The sequence below is a fragment of the Anolis carolinensis genome, chromosome 2 (assembly GCF_035594765.1).
Source record: "Anolis carolinensis isolate JA03-04 chromosome 2, rAnoCar3.1.pri, whole genome shotgun sequence".
NCBI lineage: Eukaryota > Metazoa > Chordata > Lepidosauria > Squamata > Dactyloidae > Anolis > Anolis carolinensis.
This window is the reverse complement of record NC_085842.1, coordinates 268,700,773-268,713,430: the sequence shown is the minus strand read 5'-3', so window position 1 is coordinate 268,713,430 and position 12,658 is coordinate 268,700,773. Positions and strand designations below refer to the sequence as shown.

The window sequence follows — 12,658 nt, the reverse complement described above, 5'->3', positions numbered from 1 at the left end:
TCACGTGATTCCATAGCATTGAGTCATGGCGGTTAAACTAACGTCAAAATGCATTCATTTTACAGTGTGGTTGTACCTGATTGCTATCTATATATTTAAAGGTAAGAACATTTGAAAATTCCCTGATTGAATCATTTGTCTTCAGTGACACTCTAAAAAGATATGAACAATAAGCCAAAAGAACTGGACAGGATAAATATTGGGTTGCTGTGAGTCTTCTGGGCTGTGATTCCGGCCATGAAAGCCTTTGACAACAGAGTAAATATTATTGCACAAAATGTCCAGACAGTGCATCTTTTCTGCTGTGTGTCCTGTATCTACGCTACACTGTTTCATCAGTCTCACATCATTTTAATTGCATGTCTCTGTCCTGTGGGATATTTTGCTTTGTAGTTTTTGTCTCTGCATATTGTGTATTTCCCTGAACAACCAAACTAGGGCCAAAACAGTATCAACTAAAATGGATCCATCGAATCAGATATATGTATCTATGATTCTATGTTTTGATCTGCTATTCAGCTATGAATTGAATTCGTTTGGGCTAATTGGAAGCAACCAACACGACTCCAGCTCTCTAGCAAAAAATGCTGAGGACTACACTAAACTACAAATTACCTAGAATAGAGCTATGATGATGAAAATGCTATCCAAACTGGCATTATTATGTAGTGTGTATATACTTTTGTGTTATTTAAACTAAAGCAGCAACAGCACAAATACAATAGCAAGAAGGCTTTCATTTGACAAAGATCAAGCTCTTATAAATGTTTAGATATTTCTATTATGACCACAAAGCCAACAAAAAAAATCTGTACTGATTAAAAGAGATTAAAGATTTTCTGGAGCATATGATTATAAGCACCATACATACTTAACATTGTTAAATGAAAGTGAGCTTTCGGTGGTCATAAGCCCAGTATGCAGGAAACAAACAATGCATTCTTTGTATAAACCATAAAATTGCATTCTTTGGGTTTTGACACATTGAGGTCAAGCTGGAATATAAGCATAAAGAAACTCATAGATATTTCAGCTGTTTAGAAATTATATGAAGCAGAGATGTCAAACACATTAGTGAGAAGGTTACTTTATTCATGCTGCATGGAGCAAAACTTTCATTTGGCAATCTTCTCTTTTTCCAGAAAATCTTTCAAGGCAGAAAACCTCAGTAGTAGAGCCTAGATCCAATGTAATGCCAGCAGAGTGAAATAATAGCATATTATTTTTATTATTTTAACAGTTTTAAAGTGTTTTATGGAGTTTAAATTGATAGATTGTGCAATTCTGCTCTAATATGTTAAGTTGTGAATTTTAAATTGCACTATTGTTAATGTTGAGTAGTGCTTTGCTAGAATAAAAGCAGGATACAAATATAATAATACTATCAATGCATTTAGCCATGGCACAAGTAATAGCACCAATGGTACACAATGAGAAACTGTGCTGGATCCCTTCCTTGTACTAACTGTTGACATTCATTTCCATCCATGCTATGGATCTTGGGCAAATATTGAAATACTGTCAGATTCCAGCAAAAATGTGTTTACTTGAAGCTGAATCAACCCATACAGCATCTAAATTCCTTCTCCCATTCTCTGTGAATACTCCTTTACTGTCTAACACTGCAAATCCAAATTAGGTTACTTCGAATTATGTTCTATAAGTTCCAGTCACACTCATTTCAATGTAATGTCTTTGACAATTGGAGATGGTACTTTCATTAGGGTTGTGACTCTTTGTGTCAAGAGTGTAGTGACTCTTTAAAAGAGCTGTCCAAGGTGCTGAACTTATGGGTGGAATAGGGTTCAGCACCCTTTCTAGTTGAATTAGATCAGGTATGGACAAACTTAGGCTCTCCAGGTGTTTTGAACTTCAAAGCCCACAATTCCTAACAGCCCTGGCCCTTTCCTGAGGGGGAAAAGGAAAGGGCCTGGGGCTGTTAGGAATTGTGGGTGTTGAAGTCCAGAACACCTAAAGGGCCAATGTTTGCCCATGGCTGAATTAGATTCACTGTCCTGCTGAAGCCACTGGAATAGGTTACAGCATAAAATGTAAATCAGAAATAATTTTCTAACCTTTGGGAAACTGTATTTGTTATTTTGTCTATTTACCGCTATCATGAGAGAATGTGAGTGTCACCTTGCCATAGCTCCAAGGCTGTGAAGACAAGGCATCCAAAAGGTGACATGTACACTAGAGGGACTCTAAAGATGTTATTCTGGGGCTATTTATTTTAATCAACACAACATTGTAAATGTACTTAAAACATTAAGCATTTTTGTAATACAATTGTACAGCTCTCAAGCATGAACTTTGTAGATGATAACAGAACAGAACGAAATAACCAGAGAATATTATGTCTCCAAATATCAGAGTATTACCCGTAATTTGCATTATAATGGCAAACAGTTCTGATAGATGCAACAAAAAAACTGTTAAAACTAAATAATAAAATAAAAAAGCAATGTTGTATGAAAAGCATTGTGAAAAAGAATACAAGCGTGCATTCTGTACTAAGCATAGCATTGCTGCACACCATGTGTTCTTGCCATTTGTGGCCCAAGATGGGTATGAATGCGACCCAACACAAAACCGTGGCTTCTGTTTTACAGCAATGTTCGGTCCAAGACAATTCTTCCAATAGGAAGCTAAAAAATTGGATGCCCCTGCTTTAAAATAACTACATACTGTACTTGCAATTAAGGTTCCCAAGGGCTATCTAGACTAACCTCCAATTAGTGCAGGATTCCAGTTAATGAAGCATCCCTCAGAGGTATATCCAACTACCTAAAATCCTGTAGTCAAGAAGAGTAATTTCAAAACTGTTTTAAAATGATCCCTGCACTCATGTACTCATTTAAAAATTGCTGTGTGTTTGATCTCACAACATAAGTTCAGGTCACAAAAAAACAGGTAATGGGTCACTTAGCAACAGGAAAGGGGCAGGCAAGAAAGGATAAAGGGATACAGGCCAGGCAGAAAGAAACAGCAGCCTAGGCATCAAGGAATAAATGAGCTGAATGCCTTGAAAGAACAGCAACCCCACTCTCCAAGGATCATGGAAACAACATTATGGTGAGTGTAATTGGTGATACATGTAGCTAGTGACCAGTGATCTATTCCAAAGTTGGCTTAAAATGAAGCATTTGGAAAAGTTAGTTTGGAACTACACGAATAAGTAAAAACTCACCAGGCAATATGGCCATTGGAACAGGATAGTTAATATGTCTGTTTAAAAAGCAACACTGTTCATAAAGCCAAGTGAAAATAATTAAACACAACATTTTAGCACTACTACATAACTTAGGCCCCTTCTACACTGCCATATAATCCAGATTATCAAAGCAGATTGTCATAGAATCGTAGAATCATAGAATCATATTGTTGGAAGAGACTTCATGGGCCATCCAGTCCAACCCCCTGCCAAGAAGCAGGAAAATTGCATTCAAAGCACCCCTGACAGATGGCCACCCAGCTCTGCATAAAAGCCTCCAAGGAAGGAGACTCCACTACACTCCAGGGCAGAGAGTTCCACTGCCAAACGGTTCTCACGGTGAAGAAGTTCTTCCTCATGTTCAGGTGGAATCTCCCTTCCTGTAGTTTGAAGCCGTTGTTCCGCTTCCTAGTCTGCAGGGCAGCAGAAAACAAGCTTGCTCCCTCCTTCCTATGACTTCCCCTCATTTATATATGGCCATAATGTCTCCTCTCAGCCTTCTCTTCTGCAGGCTAAACATGCCCAGTTCTTTAAGCTGCTCCTCATAGGGCTTGTTCTCCAGACCCTTAATCATTTTAGTCGCCCTCCTCTGGACACTTTCCAGCTTGTCAACATCTCCCACATTATCCGCTTTGAACTGGGTTGTATGAATGTACACTGCCAAATAATACAGTTCAAAGCAGATAATCTGGACTTTATATGGCAATGTAGAAGGGGCCTTTGTTACAGAACTGATAGTGCTAATACATTTTTAAAAATACTTTTTTATGACTGATCACCACTATATAGCACATTTTGCTCTGCACTCGACCTTTTTATTAGGAAATGTTTCCGTTTTTACAATCGGTGATTCATTTCCTTATAAGTTTTGATTCAATGGGCAAAAGCCCCAGATGTGTGAGGGGCTCTTGACACCTGAGCACATTTTAAAGGTAAGCCAGAAAGCTAGATTATTTCTATGCTTCAATTAAAGTATCTGCAAGGCTGTAAAAGAACAGCACACATATTTGGAAATAAGCATAAAGCATTGAGTTCATGAATTTAATATGTTCAATATTTTCCAAAATTGGCAATCTCCAAAGTTGGCCAAATCGGTTGTTTTCAGATATTTCATTTCATACAGAACTATTGTGACATCGGCATGATAACATTCAGTAAACGACTTGCATATTTCTTTAGTCTTATTTTCAATCATCCTGTTTGGTTTCTGTGGAAATACTACAAATGTGTCATTTAAAAGCTTCATAATGATCTCCAAAGCTGGAAATTAGATTGCTGACAATTGCATAAAAACAAATGTATCTCATATAGATTTTCTAGGTTTCTAGCTGTCACTTCATCCCAGGTTTTATAATGAAAAGACCTATCTTTTTCATATGGGATTTCATCAATTGACAGGCTGCTGAAGACAGGTCTCTTAATGGATGTGTGCTCTGCTTTATTATTGGATTCCAGGCCTGTGCTATTAAGCTGTTATGACTTTTAACAATGCATGCACGCATACACATGTACTCTCGCGCTTGTACATTTATTAGGCTGGGCTCATTTCTATGGTGTTTCCAGTGGTTTACATTGTGTGAAGAACCTGGAAAATTAATCCAGAAAATTCATGTAGGTCCTAGATTTTTTGAAAATATTGTATAGTCCCCTTATCCACTGATTGAATGTCCACAGTTTCACTTACCCATATTCCAGCCTCTCCCCCATGTTTATGGATTGTCGAAATATAGTCAAAATATAGGGTTCATTAGACAATGTAACACAATTTGTGTTCCTGGGTTATGAATGTCATTTCCTAACTGGTTCTATCATAAAAACATGAAAAGGGTTTAATAAACTGCAAAAACTTTGTTTTTGTGGGACATCCTGCAGCACATTTTGATATAGTTTTTCAATAAATATCTCCCTGAGTCTCATCCAATTCAACATAGCTTGTGGCAGCCAAAAAAAGAAATTTTATGGAGTATAATAACTATTATCAAAGTTAGTACTGCACAATTAAATAGCAATAACACTTTCAAACCAGAAACAGAAAATTTTCAAATTTTGTTATTCATGGGGTATGTGCGCGCCTTTGAATGTATCATCCATGACTACATCGGTCATACAGTAATGCACACTAAAACTGTACCGTAATAGAATTGAAGAATTGATGTTTGCAGAACATTTGCTTCATATTTGGTTTATAAAATGAGAGAAATGGTAAAATGCATGCTGTATGCGAAGCATAAAGGGAAATGAATCCACTGTGAAGTCCTCAGTAATGAGCTTATCAGACCAAGCTCTCCTGAGTGGGGTTAATGCATCCCTCTTCTTCTATTTCAGCAGAATCTTCATTAGATTTCTCTTCCCATTATGATGTTTGAGCATCTGATGAGCAGCTTTCCCCGTCTCCCTTATTACCATATGATAATCTTGAAACAGAACTTGTCTGAACGTTTTTACTTTGTCATTTCTGTTTCAGATTTATTTTTGGACCTCTAAATGTCAATGCCAAAATAAATGTAGACTTCTTCCACCGTATTTTAGACACATGACATACATTAGGATGTATTGGCTTTCTCTTTATCTCTCATTGTGGTTTACTATTCCCTTGAGAGAATACAGTCGGTCTTCCATATCCATGGATTCTGTATCCATGGCTTGAAAATGTTTCTTAAAAATTTGGATTTTGCCATTCTGTTTAAGGATTGCATCATTGTATATAACGGACTTCTGCATTCATGAATGTTGATATCCACAGGAGTCCTGGAACCAAATCCCAGTGGATATCAAGAGCTCAATAGAGTAGGACATCCCTGCTAAGCAAATATGAATGGTGCTGGTTCTGTTAATTATAAAGTGAGTCCTGGCAGTTCTGGTCTCTTTGTAAATATTACATATTTTCATGTTTGGATACTATTAATAAATACTGAGTTTAGTTGAGCTGAGATTTAATAACATATGTTATAATAACTCTTTGGCTATTGAGATATCAATGCCCATTTTCTAGTGTATTGTTGTTGTCTTTTAATGTCCAGAAACCTAGAGGTACAGGTCTGAAAATCCTAATTAGTCACACAGGCTTATTTTAAGATTTGCAGATAATTGTCACAGACTACATTTTTGCATGAGACTATCATTTGACCACTGTTTACATTTTCCTACCCTTCCCTAGTTGTATATGCATAAAGGCATAGAAGGATGTGTGCAATATTGTACTTCAAGAAATGGAATCTACTGAATAGAGCAGTGGTTCTCAACCTGTGGGTCTCCAGATGTTTTGGCCTTCAACTCCCAGAAATCCAAACAGCTGGTAAACTGGCTGGGATTTCTGGGAGATGTAAGCCAAAACACCTGGGGACCCATAGGGTGAGAACCACTGGCATAGAGTCTTACATCCAAATGAATGTATGACTCTTAAAGGCATGCAGGGCTTTTTCTTGCCTTTACCTAAAGAATTATAGAGTGGGTATGATCCATTAATATTTGCAAATATGTCAACCCTCTGTTTCCATGGATTCTGTATCCACACATGCAACCATCCCCAGCTTGGAAAATATTATTTTAAATCCCCAAGGCAAACCTTGATTTTGCCATTTTATATAAGGAGAACCGTTTTAAAATAATAATCTTTCTATATAAAAGTCAAAGTATGCATGTTGGTTGGTTGTACATTTGTATCACAAGGGTTCCTACACAATTTGATTGATCTGGAAATTCATTGTCCAACTTAAAATAATTGAGGAGATTGATCTAAAAGAATTCCACCCCTTTTGGGCCCAGAGCAGAAGAAAAGAAAAGAAGCAGATTGGCTGTGGCTAGGTGAAGTGGCCCTCTGTGATGTCACTAAGAAAGAAAAGGGGTGAAGTGGCTTGGCTGCTGCTAGATTACAGGTGTATGAGGATGCAAAGAAATGGGAAAAGAAATTAAAGGAAGGAAGAAAGGGAAAAGAGACGGGGAAGAAAAAGGGAAGGAAGGAAGGAAGGAAGGAAGGAAGGAAGGAAGGAAGGAAGGAAGGAAGGAAGGAAGGAAGGAAGGAAGGAAAAGGTCACTTCACTTAGGCGATCCCTTGTTTAAGTATAATGGCCCTCCAAGTGTAGTGTTTTGGTGATGGGTACATAGGTGACTGTAGAGCCCTATTATTGACCTGCATGTTCATCCATAGTGAGGACATCGGTTTCCAGATGGAAGGCGGTCCCAGCCAGGATTGGCTTGACGTGCCTTCCTCTTGGTGTATTTCTCCTTTTCACCTTCCATCCACGCTTCTTCAAATTCCACAGCACTGCTAGTCACAGCTGACCTCCAGCTAGAGTGCTCAAGGGCCAGGGCTTCCTAGTTCTCAGTGTCTATGCCACAGTTTTAAGGTTAGCTTTGAGTCCATCTTTAAATCTCTTTTCCTGTCCAACATTCCATTTTCTGTTCTTGAGTTGCAAGTAGAGTAACTGTTTTGGGAGACAGTGATCGGGAATTCAGACAACGTGACCAGTCCAGCGGAGATGATGGTGTAGGAGCATCTCTTCAGTGCTGGTGGTCTTTGCTTCTTCCAGCACATGGACATTTGTCTGCCTGTCTTCCCAAGAGATTTGCAGGATTTTTCGGAGGCAACGCTGATTGAATTATTCCAGCAGTTGAGTGTGACGTCTGTAGACAGTCCACATTTCACAGGCATATAACAGGGTTGGGAGGACAACAGCTTTATAAACAAGCACATTGGTATCCCTACAGATGTCTGGTTTCTCAAATACTCTCTTCTTCATTTGGAAAAATGCTGCACTCGCAGAGCTCAGGTGTTGTTGTATTTCAGTGTCAATGTTGACTTTTGTGGAGAGGTGGCTGCCAAGGTAGCAGAAATGGTCAACATTTTCTAACATTACACCATTAAGCTGTATTTCTGGCATTGCAGAGAAAAGGTATGAGGGGAGGGGAGGAAAGGTGAGAAAGGGAAAAGAAGAGAAAGGAAGGAAATAAAGGAAGGTGGCGAGAGAAGAGAAAGAAAGAGAAAAGAAGGAAAGAAGAGGGGAAAGATGTATAGGGGAAAATAAAGGAAGAAGAAAATAGACTTGAAAGTCCTTGGATTTCAGTATCGGTGGGTATCCTGAAACCAAACTCCAATGGATACCAAGGCATAGCTGTATCATACAATGAATGATTATGATGCACGGTTTCAGTGTCGGACTAGGATTCTAGGAGGAGATTGAATAGAAACTCCCAGCTTGACTTTGGGCAAGTCACACTCGCAGCTTCAGAGGAAGGACATGACACCTTTCTCTCTGAGAAAGCTTGTCAAGAAAACCGCATGATAGGGTCGTCATGGTAAATAGGAAACCACCCAAAGGCACAGAGCAATCAAAACATGTCATGTAGGGCCTACTCCTGAGGGAGGTGTGATAGGTCTATTATTGAAAGTACACTTGAAAGGGAATCTGAAGTCAACTTCTCCATTTCTGGGATGTGTGAAATAGCCCAGCTTTAAACACCACAATGATTGACTGATAATACTTTCCAGAATTCCCAATACAGGGTACTATATATACTCGAGTATAAGCCAAGTTTTTCAGCCCTTTTTAGGGCTGAAAAAGCCCCCGTTGCTTTATACTCTAGTGAGGGTCCTGGCCAACTCATATTTGGGTCAGCTTATACTCAAGTATATATGGTAATCAGAGTTGGATAGTCTTAACTTATAGTTTTATGTAAATATTCAAAAACATTTAACCTACTGATGCCTCAGTTAATGTAATTTTATTGATATCTATTTTTATTTTTGAAATTTACCAATAGCTACTGCATTTCACACCCTCAGCTTATACTCGAGTCAATAATTTTTCCCAGTTTTTTGTGGTAAAATTAGGTGCCTCGGCTTATATTTGAGTTGGCTTATACTCGAGTATACAGTAGAGTCTCACTTATCCAACATCCGCTTATCCAACGTTCTGGATTAGCCAATGCAGTTTGCTCCTGCCCTGATCTAAAACTGTTTCTCTAGACCTCAAGTATTGAACTTTTTATGGATTTAATTTCAGACAATGTTGCTACTATAGGTTCATTTTATGCATTAGTCAATTTGTTAGTAGCCAATGTTTTTGTAGTCAATGTTTTCAATATATTGCGATGTTTTGGTACTAAATTCATAAATACAGTAATTACTACACAATATTACCATGTTTTGGACTGCTTTTTCTGTCAATTTGTTGTCAAACATGATGTTTTTGGTGCTTAATTTGTAAAATCATAACATAATTTGATGTTTAATAGGCTTTTTCTTAATCCCTCCTTATTATCAACATTTTCGCTTATCCAACATTCTGCCGGCCCATTTATGTTGGATAAGTGAGACTCTACTGTATATTTTAAGTATCTTTATCCAAAGTGTTTGAGAACAAAAGTGCTTTGAATTTCTCTCCCCCCCCCCCCCCCCAATTTTGGACAACAGTTCTTTTAGGATTTCTAGGGCTTCTAGCATGACTTAATAGTTGAATTCCCTTGGAAGGTGATCACAGAAGGGTCACACAGGAGGATCTAGGAAGTCTTTGACAAAACATTTAATCAAATCTGTGAATAATCACATCTACAAATGCAGAGGGATAATTGTACCTACATTTGCATTTATGTCCCTTGGAGATGGGACCCAAATCCAAACAGGAGATTGAGTCATGTTTTGTATATACACAGAATGTAATTTTATACAATATTTTAATAATTTTGTGCATGGATGTCTGTGTTCATTTAATCAGCATCAGAAAACAAAGGTGCCACATTGTAGAATGAATGCAGTTTGACACCACTCTAACGACCATGGCTCAGTGCAATGGGATCCTGAGATTTCTAGTTTGGCGAGGCACTAGCATTTTATGTCAAAGAGGGCTGAAGACCTTGTGAAATTACAATCCCCATGATTGCATAGCAATGGACAGTTAAAGGGGTGTCAAACTCCATTTCTTTGAGTGTGTAGATCAGGCATGGCCAAACTTCAGCCCTCCAGGTGTTTTGGGTTGCTGTGAGTTTTCCGGGCTGTATGGCCATGTTCTAGAAGCATTCTCTCTTGACATTTCCCCCACATCTATGGCAGGCATCCTCAAAGGTGTGAGATTTGTTGGAAACTATTCAAGTGGGGGTTATATATCTGTGGAAAGTCCAGGTTGGGAGAAAGAACTCTTTGTCTGTTTGAGGCAAGTGTGAATGTTGCAATTGATCACCATGATTAGCATTTAATAGCCTTGCAGATTCAAAGCCTGGCTGCTTCCTGCCTGAGGGAATTCTTTGTTGGGAGGTGTTAGCTGGCCCTGACTGTTTCCCCTGTTTACAGCGTGTTATTCTTTATTTACTGTCCTGATTTTAGAGTTTTTAATTCTGCTAGCCAGATTTTGTTCATTTTCATGGTTTCCTCCTTTACATACATTGAAGGCACTTTTATACAAGATTTCTTTCAATACTCCTGTGCATGGAAGCTCGTGCCTGAAAGCAAAGGTTTCACCATCTCAGCCGCCAGATTTCAGATTTGGGAGCATTTCAGATTCTGGAATCCCATCCAAGGGATTATCCCCTTGTCTTTCAGGCTAGATCTGCACTGCCATAAAACCCAGTCCAAAGCATATTAACTGGAGCCTAGGGTAGTGTAGATAGGGCCTCAGACACAAAGCAACCTGCCCTATTTAGTGTGGGCTGAACTTGGCTTCTCCTTCCTCTCCCCCAGTTAAACCTGGCAGAGAAGCAACGCCTCCCTCCCTTCCCAGGATCCCGAAGTACTGTCTCCAACTGGATTCTGAAGACCCGCAACGCAAAGAGTCCCTCTCCCTGAAGATAAGACCCAGGTAAGGAGATTCCACCTGAACATTAGGAAGAATTTCCTGGCCCTACGAGCTGTTCAACAGTGGAACTCTCTGCCTCAGAGTGTGGCGGAAGCTTGGAAACTTTTAAATAGAGGCTGGATGTGTTGTCAGAGGCTTTCATGGCCGGAATCACTGGGTTGCTGTGAGTTTTCCAGGCTGTATGTCCATATTCCAGAAGCATTCTTTCCGGATGTTTTGCCCACATCTGTGGCAGGCATCCTCAGAGGTTGTGAGGTATGTTGGAAACTAGTCAAATGGGGTTTATATATCTGCGGGATGTTCAGGGTGGGAGAAAGAACTCTGTTTGAGGTAGGTGTTAATATTTCAATTGGCCATCTTGAGTAGTATTGAATAGCTGTACAGTTTCAAGGTCTGGCTGCTTACTCTGCTTGGGGGAATCCTTTGTTGGGAGGTATTAGCTGGCCCTGATTGATTCATGTTTGGAATTCCTCTGCTTTCTGAGTGGGTTTTTTTATTTACTGTCCTGATTTTAGATTTTTTTTAAAAAAATACTGGTAGCCAGATTTTGTTCATTTTCATGGTTTCTTCCTTTCTGTTCATTTCAATGGCTTCTCTGTATAGTCTGGCATGGTGGTTGTTAGAGTGGTCCAGCATTTCTGTGTTCTCAAATAATATGCTGTGCCCAGGTTGGTTCATCAAGTGCTCTGCTATGACTGACTTCTCTGGCTGAATTAGTCTGCAGTGCTTTTCATGTTCCTTGATTCATGTCTGGGCAATGCTGCGTTTGGTGGTCCCTATGTAGACTTGTCCACAGCTGCATGGTATATGGCAGACTCCTGCAGAGATGAGAGGATCCCTCTTGTCTTTTGCTGAACATACTATTTGTTGGATTTTCTTAGTGGATCTGTAGTTTGTAGGTTGTGTTTCTTCATCAGCTTGCCTATGCGGTCAGTGGTTCCCTTGATGTATGGTAAGAACACCTTTCCTCTGGGTGGATCTTTGTCTTGACTCTCATGGCTTGTTCTTGGCCTTGCAGCTCTTCTGATGACTGTGGTGGAGTCTCCATTGGCCTGGAGAGCCCAGTTGAGGTGGCTCAGTTCACTTTGGAGGAGGTGGGGTTTGCAGATTTTTTGTGCACGGTCTGCCAGGGCTTTAATTGTGCTTCTTTTTTGACTTGGGTTATGGTTGAAGTTTTTATGTAGATATCTATCCGTATGTGTACATTTTCTGTAGACTGTGTGGCCCAGTTGTTGATGGAGTTTGCGGATGAATAGGACATCTAGAAATTGCAGTTTTCCTTCATTTTCTTTTTTCATGGTGAATGGATGTTTGTGTGGATACTGTTGAGGAGGTCCAGGAACCTGTCCAGGAACTTCTTCTCCATGGCTCCAAATGGTGAAGGTGTCATCCACAAATCTGAACCATATAGTGGTCTTTTGTGGTGCTGTTTCCAGGGCTTGCTTCTCAAAGTGTCCCATGTAGAAATTTGTTATGACTGGGCTGGATGACCATCTATCAAGGATCCTTTGATAGTGCTTTTCCTGCATGGCAGAGGGTTGGACTAGATGGCCCATGTGGTTTCTTCCAACTCTGTGATTCTATGATTCTAAGGCAGGTATGGGCAAACTTGAGTCCTCCAGGTGTTTTGGACCTCAACTCCCACCATTCCTAACAG

At 39.5% G+C, this 12,658-nt stretch overlaps 1 protein-coding gene across 2 annotated transcripts in view; it reads left to right on the top strand.

Moving 5' to 3' along the window:
* The first annotated feature begins 2,920 nt into the window (after positions 1–2,920).
* camk4 (calcium/calmodulin dependent protein kinase IV) overlaps positions 2,921–12,658 on the top strand; it is a 138,111-nt gene continuing 128,373 nt past the window's right edge. For both annotated transcript variants that reach the window (XM_062972200.1, XM_062972198.1), the window contains exons 1-2: positions 2,921–3,075; positions 10,887–11,004. The gene's annotated coding sequence lies outside the window, so the exon portion shown is untranslated. The remainder of the gene's footprint in view (positions 3,076–10,886; positions 11,005–12,658) is intronic.